Raw genomic sequence first — 14,127 nt, forward strand, 5'->3', positions numbered from 1 at the left:
GTTGATGCACGTGCAGCCACAGTGCACACAAGTCACAAACACAGAAAATATATATTTTTTTGGTTTGGAGTGTACTTTGGGGGTTACAGAACCCTTTAACGGTCAAGCCAGCCGGCCCTTTACTTATGACACAGGCGCACGCTTGGCACTACTTTGTTGATGCACGTGCGGCTACTGCGCACACAATTCACAAACACAGAAAATAATTTTCTTTTTGGTTTGGACTGGAGTGTACTTTCGGGGGTTACAGCACCCTTTAACGGTCTAGCCAGCCGGCCCTTTACTTATGACACAGGCGCACGCTTGGCACTACTTTGTTGATGCACGTGCGGCTACTGCGCACACAATTCACAAACACAGAAAATAATTTTTTTTTTGGTTTGGACTGGAGTGTACTTTGGGGGTTACAGCACCCTTTAACGGTCAAGCCAGCCGGCCCTTTACTTATGACACAGGCGCACGCTTGGCACTACTTTGTTGATGCACGTGCGGCTACTGCGCACACAATTCACAAACACAGAAAATAATTTTTTTTTTGGTTTGGACTGGACTGTACTTTCGGGGGTTACAGCACCCTTTAACGGTCAAGCCAGCCGGCCCTTTACTTATGACACAGGCGCACACTTGACACTACTTTGTTGATGCACATGCGGCTACTGCGCACACAATTCACAAACACAGAAAATAATTTTTTTTTTGGTTTGGACTGGAGTGTACTTTCGGGGGTTACAGCACCCTTTAATGGTCAAGCCAGCCGGCCCTTTACTTATGACACAGGCGCACGCTTGGCACTACTTTGTTGATGCACGTGCGGCTACTGCGCACACAATTCACAAACACAGAAAATAATTTTTTTTTTGGTTTGGACTGGAGTGTACTTTCGGGGGTTACAGCACCCTTTAACGGTCAAGCCAGCTGGCCCTTTACTTATGACACAGGCGCACGCTTGGCACTACTTTGTTGATGCACGTGCAGCTACTGCGCACACAATTCACAAACACAGAAAATAATTTTTTTTTTGGTTTGGACTGGAGTGTACTTTGGGGTTTACAGCACCCTTTAACGGTCAAGCCAGCCGGCCCTTTACTTATGACACAGGCGCACGCTTGGCACTACTTTGTTGATGCACATGCGGCTACTGCGCACACAATTCAGAAACACAGAAAATAATTTTTTTTTTGGTTTGGACTGGAGTGTACTTTCGGGGGTTACAGCACCCTTAACGGTCAAGCCAGCTGGCCCTTTACTTATGACACAGGCGCACGCTTGGCACTACTTTGTTGATGCACGTGCGGCTACTGCGCACACAATTCACAAATACAGAAAATAATTTTTTTTTTGGTTTGGACTGGAGTGTACTTTCGGGGGTTACAGCACCCTTAACGGTCAAGCCAGCCGGCCCTTTACTTATGACACAGGCGCACGCTTGGCACTACTTTGTTGATGCACGTGCGGCTTCTGCGCACACAATTCACAAACACAGAAAATTATTTTTTTTTTGGTTTGGACTGGAGTGTATTTTCGGGGGTTACAGCACCCTTAACGGTCAAGCCAGCCGGCCCTTTACTTATGACACAGGCGCACGCTTGGCACTACTTTGTTGATGCACGTGCGGCTACTGCGCACACAATTCACAAACACAGAAAATATATTATTTTTTTAGCACTTGGGGGGAGCACCCCTGATGGACAGAGCACCCCCTGGACAACACTACAGCACCCCTTTAGGACTGGGACACTGCACAGGACTTTGGAGTGGACACAGCCCCTATGGAGAACTGACTGCACAACACAGTCCAGCCAGCCCCTATGGACTTTGAAGTAGTGGACACAGCCCCTATTAACAACAGCAGCACAGCACAACACAGCCAGCCCCTATGGACTTTGAAGTAGTGGACAACAGCAGCATTACACTACACTACACTACACAGCCCTAACTCCCACCCTCCCTCTTCACTGTCCACAGCCGAGTGAGAAAATGGCGCCGACGCGGGTACCTTATATAGGATCCAAAACCCGCGAGACTCGGAAGGCGGGATGATGACGTTTTGCCTCGATTTCAGATCCGAGTCAGGCGGGAAAAGTCGAGCCTGATTCGGATCGGACTCGGATCGGGGGGGCTCGGGGGGGTTCGGATTTCAGAAATCCGAACCCGCTCACCCCTAATATATATGCATGTATATATGTGTGTATATATGTATATTTGTGTGTATATATACATACATATATATATATATATATATATATGTGTGTGTGTACATTATATACTGTAGGTATATATATAATAAACAGTTGTCGATCCTAGGACAATCTGAGGTGACACTCCGGGACCTAGTCTTGAGTACTTGAGTACTTGAGTCTCTCATATATATATATATATATATATATATGTGTGTATATATATATATATATATATATATATATATATGTTTGTATGTATGTATATAATGACATACATATAGTTTGTTATTTATATATATATATATATATACACACAATCCAAATTACCGGCACTCCTGTTGTGTGAGCAGATAATTCCTTGCTGCGGTGCTCACCCTGAGGATGGACGTCCCCTGCATATATAGATTTCCAAGAAGGAGGCACTCACAGGCTGGATAGATGCGCTAATGCAATAAAGCATTAGTATTTCTTCATGTCTATCCAGCCTGTGAGTGCCTCCTTCTTGGAAAAAAAAAATAAAAAAAAAAAATATATATATATATATATATATATATATATATATATATATATATATTAGAGATGTGTGCCGACCCTCGTGTTTTAATTTTGGTTTGGGACCTGGATCTCCCCTGGTTTTGGATCTGAATCTGGTTTTGGATTTTTTTCCTTGGTGTTTTGTTTTTCGATTTTGGTTTTGGATCTGGATTTTTTCTTAAAATATCATAAAAACAGTTAAAATCACATAAAATGGGCCTGATTTTGTTCCTACAGTATTATTAACCTCAATGACATTTATTTCCATTCATTTCCAATCAATTTTGACCATCTCACAATATTATTTTTTTAATCTAGTTAAGGCCAAAAGGTTGCATCCAGCTAGCTGACTGACTAAACTAAGTGACACAGTGGGCGGCACTAACATGTGGCAGTTCAGCTTCCAATTTCCAGCATGGTTACAGTGTGTTATACAGTGTGGGTTGGATACACCAATAGTGCACTTACTGTGACAGCAGTGTCGGCAAAGTGGGATTGCTGATGGTGTCCTCAGTACATGGAATGGCAGTGCTGCAGTGCTGGCAGTGTCCTCAGTGCGGGGTACCAGCAGTGTCAGCAGAGCAGGGGTGCCATCGGTGTCTTCAGTGCAGGTTTGCTGGCTGTGTTGGCAATGCAGAGGTTGCTGACGGTGTCCTCAGTACATGGAATGGCAGTGCTGCAGTGCTGGCAGTGTCCTCAGTGCAGAGTTCTGGCAGTGTCAGCAGAGCAGGGGTTCCATTGGTGTCTTCAGTGCAGGTTTGCTGGCTGCATCGGCAATGCAGGGGTTGCTGATGGTGTTCTCAGTACATGTAATGGCAGTGCTGCGGGCTGGCAGTGTCCTCAGTGAAGGGTACAGACGATGTTGGCAGTGCCAGCGGTGTCTTTAATGCAGGTTTGCTGGCTGTGTCAGCCGTGCAGGGGTTGCTGATGGTGTCCTCAGTACGTGGAATGGCAGTGCTGCGGTGCTGGCAGAATCCTCAGTGAAGGGTACTAGCGATGTTGGCAGTGCAGGGGTGCCAGCGGTGTCTTCAGTGCAGGTTTTCTGGCTGTGTCAGCCATGCAGGGGTTGCTGATGGTGTCCTCAGTGCATGGAATGGCAGTGCTGCGGTGCTGGCAGTGTCCTCAGTGAAGGGTACCGGCAGTGTCGGCAGTGCAGGGGTGCCAGCGTTGTCTTCAGTGCAGGTTTGCTGGCTGTGTTGGCAGTGTGGGGGTTGCTGATGGTGTCCTCAGTACATAAAAATGGCAGTGTGGGAGTGCTGGCAGTGTCTTCAGTGCAGGGCACCGATGGTGTCAGCAGAGTGGGGGTGCCAGTGGTGTCCTCAGTGCAGAATTGCTGACTGTGTCAGCAGTGCAGCGGTGTTCTCAATGCAGGGTGCTGGCAATGTCGGCAGCATGGGGGAGCCAGTGGTGTCAGCAGCGGGGTTGATGGTGGTGTCAGCGGTGGGGGTTCCAACAGCTGGTGTTTCAGCAGCGGGGGGTGCTGGCAGCAGGTGTGTCAGCAGTGGGGGGTGCCAGCCACGGGAACCAGCGCCATCTTCTTTTAGCTGTTTTTTCCCTGCATTCAATGGGCTTAACGCTGATTAGCTGAGAGCCGTGACAGACGGTTCTGTCAGCCAGTCTGCGCTTTGCCCATTGAAGGCAAAGGATTTTTTAAAAATGGCCGCTCGACGCAGAACCACGAGATCCGACAGCAGATCACGAGGTTTTGCCTCGGGAGAGGGATCTGGGGCAGGCAGGGAGATCCGAGCGTCCCGTATCCCCAAAATTTGGGTGGGTTCAGTTCTCTGAGAACCGAAACCACTCATCACTAATATACTAGGGGTGTGCACCGGCCACTTTTCGTGTTTTGTGTTTTGGTTTTGGATCTGGATCTTTCTTCGTGTTTTGGATCTGGATTGGTTTTGCCAAAACCACCCTTCCGTGTTTTGGGTTCTGGGTTTTGTGTTTTGGATCTGTATTTTTTTGAAAAAAAGCATAAAAACAGCTAAAATCACAGAATTTGTAGGTTTTTCTGCTCCTATGCTATTGTTAACCTCAATAACCTTAATTTCCACTCATTTCCAGTCTATTCTGAATACCTCACACCTCACAATAGTGTTTTTATGTCCAAAAGGTTGCACCGAGGTAGCTGGATGACTATGCTAAGCGACACGAGTGGGCGGCACAAACACGTGACCCATCTAGGCGTGAAACTGCAGTGGCAGACAGGATGGCATTGAAAAACTAGGCCCCAAACTGTACATAATGCAAAGAAAAAAAAGAGGTGCAAGATGGAATTGTCCTTGGGCCCTCCCACCCACCCTTATGTTGTATAAACAGGACATGCACACTTTAACAAACCAATCATTTCAGCGCCAGGGTCTGCCACACAACTGTGGCTGAAATGATTGGTTCGTTTGGGCCCCCACAAAACAAGCTGGCAATTTATCTGTCCCTGCACAAACTGGCTCTACGGAGGCAAGATGTCATCCTCATCCTCCTCATCCACCGATTCCTCACCCTCTTCAGTGTGTACATCCTCATCCTCACAGAGTATTAATTCGTCCCTGCTGGAACCACAGGTCCCTCTGTACGTTCTGGAGGCTGGTCTCCCTGGAAGAGTTGATAATTCATTTTATGAACATCATCTTTTCCAAATTTTGTGGAAGCAACCTCCTACGCCTTTCGCTGACAAGGTTCCCAGCTGCACTAAACACTCTTTCGGAGTACACACTGGAGGGGGGGGCAACTCAGGTAAAATAGAGCCAGTTTGTACAGGGACCTCCAAATTGCTTCTTTTTCCTGCCAGTACAGGTACGGACTGTCTGACATGCCTACTTGGATTCTGTCACCGATGTAATCCTTTAACAGACAGACGCACGCTTGTCGCTGCTGCTTTGAGGATTCAAGTGCGGCTACAGCCCACACAATTCACAAAGACAGAAAAAAAAAAAGAATATTTTTATTGTTTGTGGAGCACACTTTGAGGGTTACACCACCCTTTAACAGACAGACGCACGCTTGTCGCTGCTGCTTTGAGGATGCAAGTGCGGCTACAGCCCACACAATTCACAAAGACAGAAAAAAGAAGAAGAATATTTTTATTGTTTGTGTAGCACACTTTGAGGGTGTCACCACCCTTTAACAGACAGACGCACGCTTGTCGCTGCTGCTTTAAGGATGCAGGTGCGGCTACAGCCCACACATTTCACAAAGACCGAAAAAAAAAGAACAATATTTTAATTGTTTGTGTAGCACACTTTGAGGGTGTCACCACCCTTTAACAGACAGATGCACGCTTGTCGCTGCTGCTTTAAGGATGCAGGTGCGGCTACAGCCCACACAATTCACAAAGACAGAAAAAAGAAGAATATTTTTATTGTTTGTGTAGCACACTTTGAGGGTGTCACCACCCTTTAACAGACAGACGCACGCTTGTCGCTGCTGCTTTGAGGATGCAAGTGCGGCTACATCGCACACAAGTCACAAACACATTAAAAAAATAGTTTTTTATTTTTTGGAGCACTTTGAGAGTTACACCACCCTTTAACAGACAGACGCACGCTTGTCGCTGCTGCTTTAAGGATGCAGGTGCGGCTACAGCCCACACATTTCACAAAGACCGAAAAAAAAAGAACAATTTTTTAATTGTTTGTGTAGAACACTTTGAGGGTGTCACCACCCTTTAACAGACAGACGCACGCTTGTCGCTGCTGCTTTAAGGATGCAGGTGCGGCTACAGCCCACACAATTCACATAGACAGAAAAAAGAAGAAGAATATTTTTATTGTTTGTGTAGCACACTTTGAGGGTGTCACCACCCTTTAACAGACAGACGCACGCTTGTCGCTGCTGCTTTAAGGATGCAGGTGCGGCTACAGTCCACACATTTCACAAAGACAGAAAAAAAAGAACAATATTTTAATTGTTTGTGTAGCACACTTTGAGGGTGTCACCACCCTTTAACAAACAGACGCACGCTTGTCGCTGCTGCTTTAAGGATGCAGGTGCGGCTACAGCCCACACATTTCACAAAGACAGAAAAAAAAAGAACAATATTTTAATTGTTTGTGTAGCACACTTTGAGGGTGTCACCACCCTTTAACAGACAGACGCAGGCTTGTCGCTGCTGCTTTAAGGATGCAAGTGCGGCTACAGCCCACACATTTCACAAAGACCGAAAAAAAAGAACAATATTTTAATTGTTTGTGTAGCACACTTTGAGGGTGTCACCACCCTTTAACAGACAGATGCACGCTTGTCGCTGCTGCTTTAAGGATGCAGGTGCGGCTACAGCCCACACATTTCACAAAGACAGAAAAAAAAAGAACAATATTTTAATTGTTTGTGTAGCACACTTTGAGGGTGTCACCACCCTTTAACAAACAGACGCACGCTTGTCGCTGCTGCTTTAAGGATGCAGGTGCGGCTACAGCCCACACATTTCACAAAGACAGAAAAAAAAAGAACAATATTTTAATTGTTTGTGTAGCACACTTTGAGGGTGTCACCACCCTTTAACAGACAGATGCAGGCTTGTCGCTGCTGCTTTAAGGATGCAGGTGCGGCTACAGCCCACACATTTCACAAAGACAGAAAAAAAAAGAACAATATTTTATTTGTTTGTGTAGCACACTTTGAGGGTGTCACCACCCTTTAACAGACAGATGCACGCTTGTCGCTGCTGCTTTAAGGATGCAGGTGCGGCTACAGCCCACACAATTCACAAAGACAGAAAAAAGAAGAAGAATATTTTTATTGTTTGTGTAGCACACTTTGAGGGTGTCACCACCCTTTAACAGACATACGCACGCTTGTCGCTGCTGTTTTGAGGATGCAAGTGCGGCTACATCGCACACAAGTCACAAACACATTAAAAAAATAGTTTTTTATTTTTTGGAGCACTTTGAGAGTTACACCACCCTTTAACAGACAGACGCACGCTTGTCGCTGCTGCTTTAAGGATGCAGGTGCGGCTACAGCCCACACATTTCACAAAGACCGAAAAAAAAGAACAATATTTTAATTGTTTGTGTAGCACACTGTGAGGGTGTCACCACCCTTTAACAGACAGACGCACGCTTGTCGCTGCTGCTTTAAGGATGCAGGTGCGGCTACAGCCCACACAATTCACAAAGACAGAAAAAAAAAGAACAATATTTTAATTGTTTGTGTAGCACACTTTGAGGGTGTCACCACCCTTTAACAGACAGACGCACGCTTGTCGCTGCTGCTTTGAGGATGCAGGTGGAATCTAGACTGGATTTGGAACCGGGGACACACTACCTCCATCAATTGTCTAAATCCCACTGCACTAATGTCGGATACCGGACGCACGTCTAACACCAACATAGCAGTCAAGGCCTCAGTTATACGTTTTGCTTCAGGATGACTGCTGTCGTACTTCATCCTCATCGCTAGGGACTGTTGGAGGGTCAATTGTTTAGTAAAAGTAGTGATGTTCCTACTTCCTCTCTGGGATGATGAACAACTCCCAGCAGCAGCAACAGCACTAGGAGGAAGTGGTTCTTGATCTTTCCCTATTTTATTTTTATCGGAGAAAGTTTGGTCCTCCATTTATGTTATATTGATATATATACGTGCGGCTAAAGCGCACACAAACACAGAAAATATTTTTTTATTTTTGCTGGAGAGTAGTGCACTTTGTGGGTTACACCACCCTTTAAGAAATGAGCCAGCCGGCTCTTTACTTATGGGACACAGGCGCACGCTTGGCGCTGCTCCTTTGTTGATGCACGTGCAGCCACAGTGCACACAAGTCACAAACACAGAAAATATATATTTTTTTGGTTTGGAGTGTACTTTGGGGGTTACAGAACCCTTTAACGGTCAAGCCAGCCGGCCCTTTACTTATGACACAGGCGCACGCTTGGCACTACTTTGTTGATGCACGTGCGGCTACTGCGCACACAATTCACAAACACAGAAAATAATTTTTTTTTTGGTTTGGACTGGAGTGTACTTTCGGGGGTTACAGCACCCTTTAACAGTCTAGCCAGCCGGCCCTTTACTTATGACACAGGCGCACGCTTGGCACTACTTTGTTGATGCACGTGCGGCTACTGCGCACACAATTCACAAACACAGAAAATAATTTTTTTTTTGGTTTGGACTGGAGTGTACTTTAGGGGTTACAGCACCCTTTAACGGTCAAGCCAGCCGGCCCTTTACTTATGACACAGGCGCACGCTTGGCACTACTTTGTTGATGCACGTGCGCTACTGCGCACACAATTCACAAACACAGAAAATAATTTTTTTTTTGGTTTGGACTGGACTGTACTTTCGGGGGTTACAGCACCCTTTAACGGTCAAGCCAGCCGGCCCTTTACTTATAACACAGGCGCCCACTTGGCACTACTTTGTTGATGCACGTGCGGCTACTGCGCACACAATTCACAAACACAGAAAATAATTTTTTTTTTGGTTTGGACTGGAGTGTACTTTGGGGGTTACAGCACCCTTTAACGGTCAAGCCAGCCGGCCCTTTACTTATGACACAGGCGCACGCTTGGCACTACTTTGTTGATGCACGTGCGGCTACTGCGCACACAATTCACAAACACAGAAAATAATTTTTTTTTGGTTTGGACTGGAGTGTACTTTCGGGGGTTACAGCACCCTTTAACGGTCAAGCCAGTCGGCCCTTTACTTATGACACAGGCGCACACTTGGCACTACTTTGTTGATGCACGTGCGGCTACTGCGCACACAATTCACAAACACAGAAAATAATTTATTTTTTGGTTTGGACTGGAGTGTACTTTGGGGGTTACAGCACCCTTTAACGGTCAAGCCAGCCGGCCCTTTACTTATGACACAGGCGCACGCTTGGCACTACTTTGTTGATGCACGTGCGGCTACTGCGCACACAATTCACAAACACAGAAAATAATTTTTTTTTTGGTTTGGACTGGAGTGTACTTTCGGGGGTTACAGCACCCTTAACAGTCAAGCCAGCCGGCCCTTTACTTATGACACAGGCGCACGCTTGGCACTACTTTGTTGATGCACGTGCGGCTACTGCGCACACAATTCACAAACACAGAAAATAATTTTTTTTTTGGTTTGGACTGGAGTGTATTTTCAGGGGTTACAGCACCCTTAAATGTCAAGCCAGCCGGCCCTTTACTTATGACACAGGCGCACGCTTGGCACTACTTTGTTGATGCACGTGCCGCTGCTGCGCACACAATTCACAAACACAGAAAATATATTATTTTTTTAGCACTTGGGGGGAGCACCCCTGATGGACAGAGCACCCCCTGGACAACACTGCAGCACCCCTTTAGGACTGGGACACTGCACAGGACTTTGGAGTGGACACAGCCCCTATGGAGAACTGACTGCACAACACAGTCCAGCCAGCCCCTATGGACTTTGAAGAAGTGGACACAGCCCCTATTAACAACAGTAGCACAGCACAACACAGCCAGCCCCTATGGACTTTGAAGTAGTGGACAACAGCAGCACTACACTACACTACACTACACAGCCCTAACTCCCACCCTCCCTCTTCACTGTCCACAGCCGAGTGAGAAAATGGCGCCGACGCGGGTACCTTATATAGGATCCAAAACCCGCGAGACTCGGAAGGCGGGATGATGACGTTTTGCCTCGATTTCAGATCCGAGTCAGGCGGGAAAAGTCGAGCCTGATTCGGATCGGACTCGGATCGGGGGGGCTCGGGGGGGTTCGGATTTCAGAAATCCGAACCCGCTCACCCCTATAATATACATATACATACAAATGATACAGGGATCAGCACTCACGTGTAGAAATCCAATGTTCAAAGCACCAGGGTGCACAAAATCCTCAAAGAGCCCGGCACATGGGCAAGACACTGAATACAGAACTTGGTTAGGCAGCACTCCATGGAAAAAAGGAAATGAGCTTGTTTAAAGCAATGTTTCAGATGTTTATTACATCTTTCTTCAAGGCATACAAGACATATAGTGATAAATCTTACCTTATATAATAAGTGAACATGATATCCCACCCAACGGACAAGGCTGCACTGCCGGGCAAAGCGCGCACAGATGACGCATGTGTCACGTGGCCATGACGTCAGACGGGGCATACCTTGCGCACTCAGAGCCCAGAGCATCCAGCAACCATGGTAACACACCAATTATCACTCGGCTGCCATGGAAATGAACACCCAATAAACAATCAGTGGTGTTAGACAATACTAAGCACACACCTATATAGTATGTGTGTTCAAAAAATCGCAAAAAAATATAGCAATACAGGGTCCATTAAATATATAAACTAACGTAGCCACAGGGGCACAGATAATGAAATGCAGTTAGCCATATCCATACACATATGCTAGAACATCACATACAAATACACAAAAGATACAAATTAGAAAATATCGACCATTGTGTAAATATACAAATAATTTATGACATACCTATCACAAATAAACAAGTGTAGTAGCACAGTCAAGTTACACCTAACAAATGAACTCAGACTAGGATATAATCAAAAGCAAGCTAAACTAAGATACTCATTAAACCCCATTGGAGCCACTGTATTGAGGCGATAAATCCATGATGCCTCCAATTGTAATATTTCCTATTTCAATCACCACCTTTAACCATATGCGGTACATGATCAACAAGTTTGTAACGCAGCGTAGCCAAGGAGTGTCTAGCTGACAAAAAATATCTGGCGGCCGGCTGGTCACTAATTTTGCCTTCTAAACCTAATCTAATAGCAGACCTATACTGGGCTGCCCTCTCTTTAAATGCACGTATGGTCTTGCCCATGTACGCAAGCCCACATGGGCATTTGATGACATAGACTACATATTTACTAGTACACGTGAAAACGTGCCTGATAGGTATCTTAGATCCTGAGTGTGGATGTAAAATGTACGATCCTGTCTCCATTAGAGATGAGCGGATTCGGACTTCAGAAATCCGAACCCACCTGAATTTTGAGATTGTGGGGCGAGAACTGAATGTGCATTCGGTTCCACTGCTGGCCCCAGATCTCAAACCAAGGCAAAACCATTGAGACGAAATCTTGCGGCTCGCAAGTTTTCGTCTCTATGATCTGTGTAGTATATAAGGGACCACTTGGCGGACACCATTTCACTCCGGCTGTAGAGACTGAACAGGGAGGGTGGGTAGTGTAGGGCTGGGAGAGGTGCTGGTGCTGTGCTGTCTGCTGTGTCCTGGGCTGGTGCGGATCCATTCTGGGGCTGGTGCTGTGCTATCTGCTGCATCCATCTGGGCTGGTGCTGATCCATCTGGGCTGGTGATGTGCTGTCTGATGCTGGTGCTGTGCTGCCTGCTGTGTCCTGGGCTGGTGCTGATCCATTCTGGGCTGGTGCTGTGCAGTCTGCTGTGTCCATCTGGGCTGTTGCTGATCCATCTGGACTGGTGCTGTGCTGTCTGTTGTGTCCATCTGGGCTGGTGCTGATCCATCTGGGCTGGTGCTGTGCTGTCTGCTGCGTCCATCTGGGCTGAAGCTGATCCATCTAGGTTTGGTGCTGTGCTGTCTGCTGCGTCCATCTGGACCCCCCTCCCCCCCCAAAAAAAGATATATTGTAAATTTATTTTCTGTGTGTGTGTGTTAGGCTTAGCCGCACAAGATACAGCAAGCCAGCAACGCAGCCTAGTGCTGCCCGACTCCACTTGTCATCAATCTGTGCTCTGTGCCCAAGTTCTGGACCTGAAAAAAAAAATAAAGTGTCTTTTTTTGTCTAATATTTTCTGTGTGTGTGCATGTTAGGCTTAGCCGCACAAGATACAGCAAATCAATAATGCAACCTAGTGCTGCCCGACTCCAGTCGTCATAAATATGTGCTCTGGGCCCAAGTTCGAGACCTGAAAAAATAAATAAAAATAAAGTGTCTTTATTTGTCTAATATTTGTCTGTATGTGTGTGCGTGTTAGGCTTAGCCGCACAAGATACAGCAAGCCAGCAACGCCACCTAGTGCTGCCCGACTCCAGTCATCATCAATCTGTGCTCTGGGCCCAAGTTCTGGACCTGAAAATAATAAATAAATAAAGTGTCTCTTTTTGTCTAATATTTGTCTGTGTGTGTGTGTTATGGAGCATACACACGGTCAGATGTGTCAGATGAACGATTGAACGATCTGAACGATTTGATCAATGATTTGACCAACGATTTGAACTATGAACGATTTTTGACTGCATTAAAATGATTGGAATCATCCAAATCTGACTGCAAACACATCAGATGTCAGATATCGTTATATGACCATCTGGAACGCGCATCGTTCATCGCTCATCATTCAGACATGTCAGATATGTCAGATTTTCCTTCAGATATGAATGATTGAATGATTTTTTAAATCGTTATCATTCAGATCTGAAGAAAAATCTGACCATGTGTATGCACCATAAGCTTAGCCGCACAAGATACAGCAAGTCAGCAACGCAACCTAGTGCTGCCCGACTCCAGTCGTCATCAATCTGTGCTCTGGGCCCAAGTTCTGGACCTGAAAAAAAAAAATAAAGTGTCTTTTTTTGTCTAATATTTCTCTGTGTGTGCGTGTTAGGCTTAGCCGCACAAGATACAGCAAGTCGGCAACGCAACCTAGTGCTGCCCGACTCCAGTCGTCATCAGTCTATGCTCTGGGCCCAAGTTCTGGACCTGAAAAAAAAATTTAAATAAAGTGTCTTTTTTGTCTAATTGTCTGTGTGTGTGTGTTAGGCTTAGCCACACAAGATACAGCAAGTCAGCAACGCAACCTAGTGCTGGCCGATTCCAGTCGTCATCAATCTGTGCTCTGGGCCCAAGTTCTGGACCTGAAAAAAAATTAAAAATATTTTTTTTTTGTGTGAAATATTTGTGTGTGTGCATGCTAGGCTTAGCCGCACAAGATACAGCAAGTCAGCAACACAACCTAGTGCTGCCTGACTCCAGTCATCAATCTGAGCTCTGGGCCCAAATTCTGGACCTGAAAAAAAAAAAAATAAAGTGTCTTTTTTGTCTAATATTTGTCTGTGTGTGTGTGTGTTAGGCTTAGCCGCACAAGATACAGCAAGTCAGCAAAGCAACCTAGTGCTGCCCGACTCCAGTCATCATCAATCTGTGCTCTGGGCCCAAATTCTGGACCTGAAAAAATAAATAAAATTAAAGTGTCTTTTTTTGTCTAATATTTGTCTGTGTGTGTGTGCATGTTAGTCGCCATCAATCGGTGCTCCGGGCCCAAGTTGTGGACCTGCAAAAAAAATAAAACATAGTGTATCTTTTGGTCAAATTTTTTTCTGTGTGCAATCGACTGCACGTGTGTGAATTTTGTAACCGCACCTTGGCTAGACTATTGGTGCTTGTGACTGCAGAAAATATGGAGGGCTGTCACGTGACAGGAGAGCAAGGCCAAGAACCACATGTTGTAGCTGCCGCCAGCAGTGCAAGGCAGTCAACTTCC

The sequence above is a fragment of the Taudactylus pleione genome, unplaced genomic scaffold, assembly GCF_031769625.1.
Source record: "Taudactylus pleione unplaced genomic scaffold, aTauple2 ptg000202l, whole genome shotgun sequence".
NCBI lineage: Eukaryota > Metazoa > Chordata > Amphibia > Anura > Myobatrachidae > Taudactylus > Taudactylus pleione.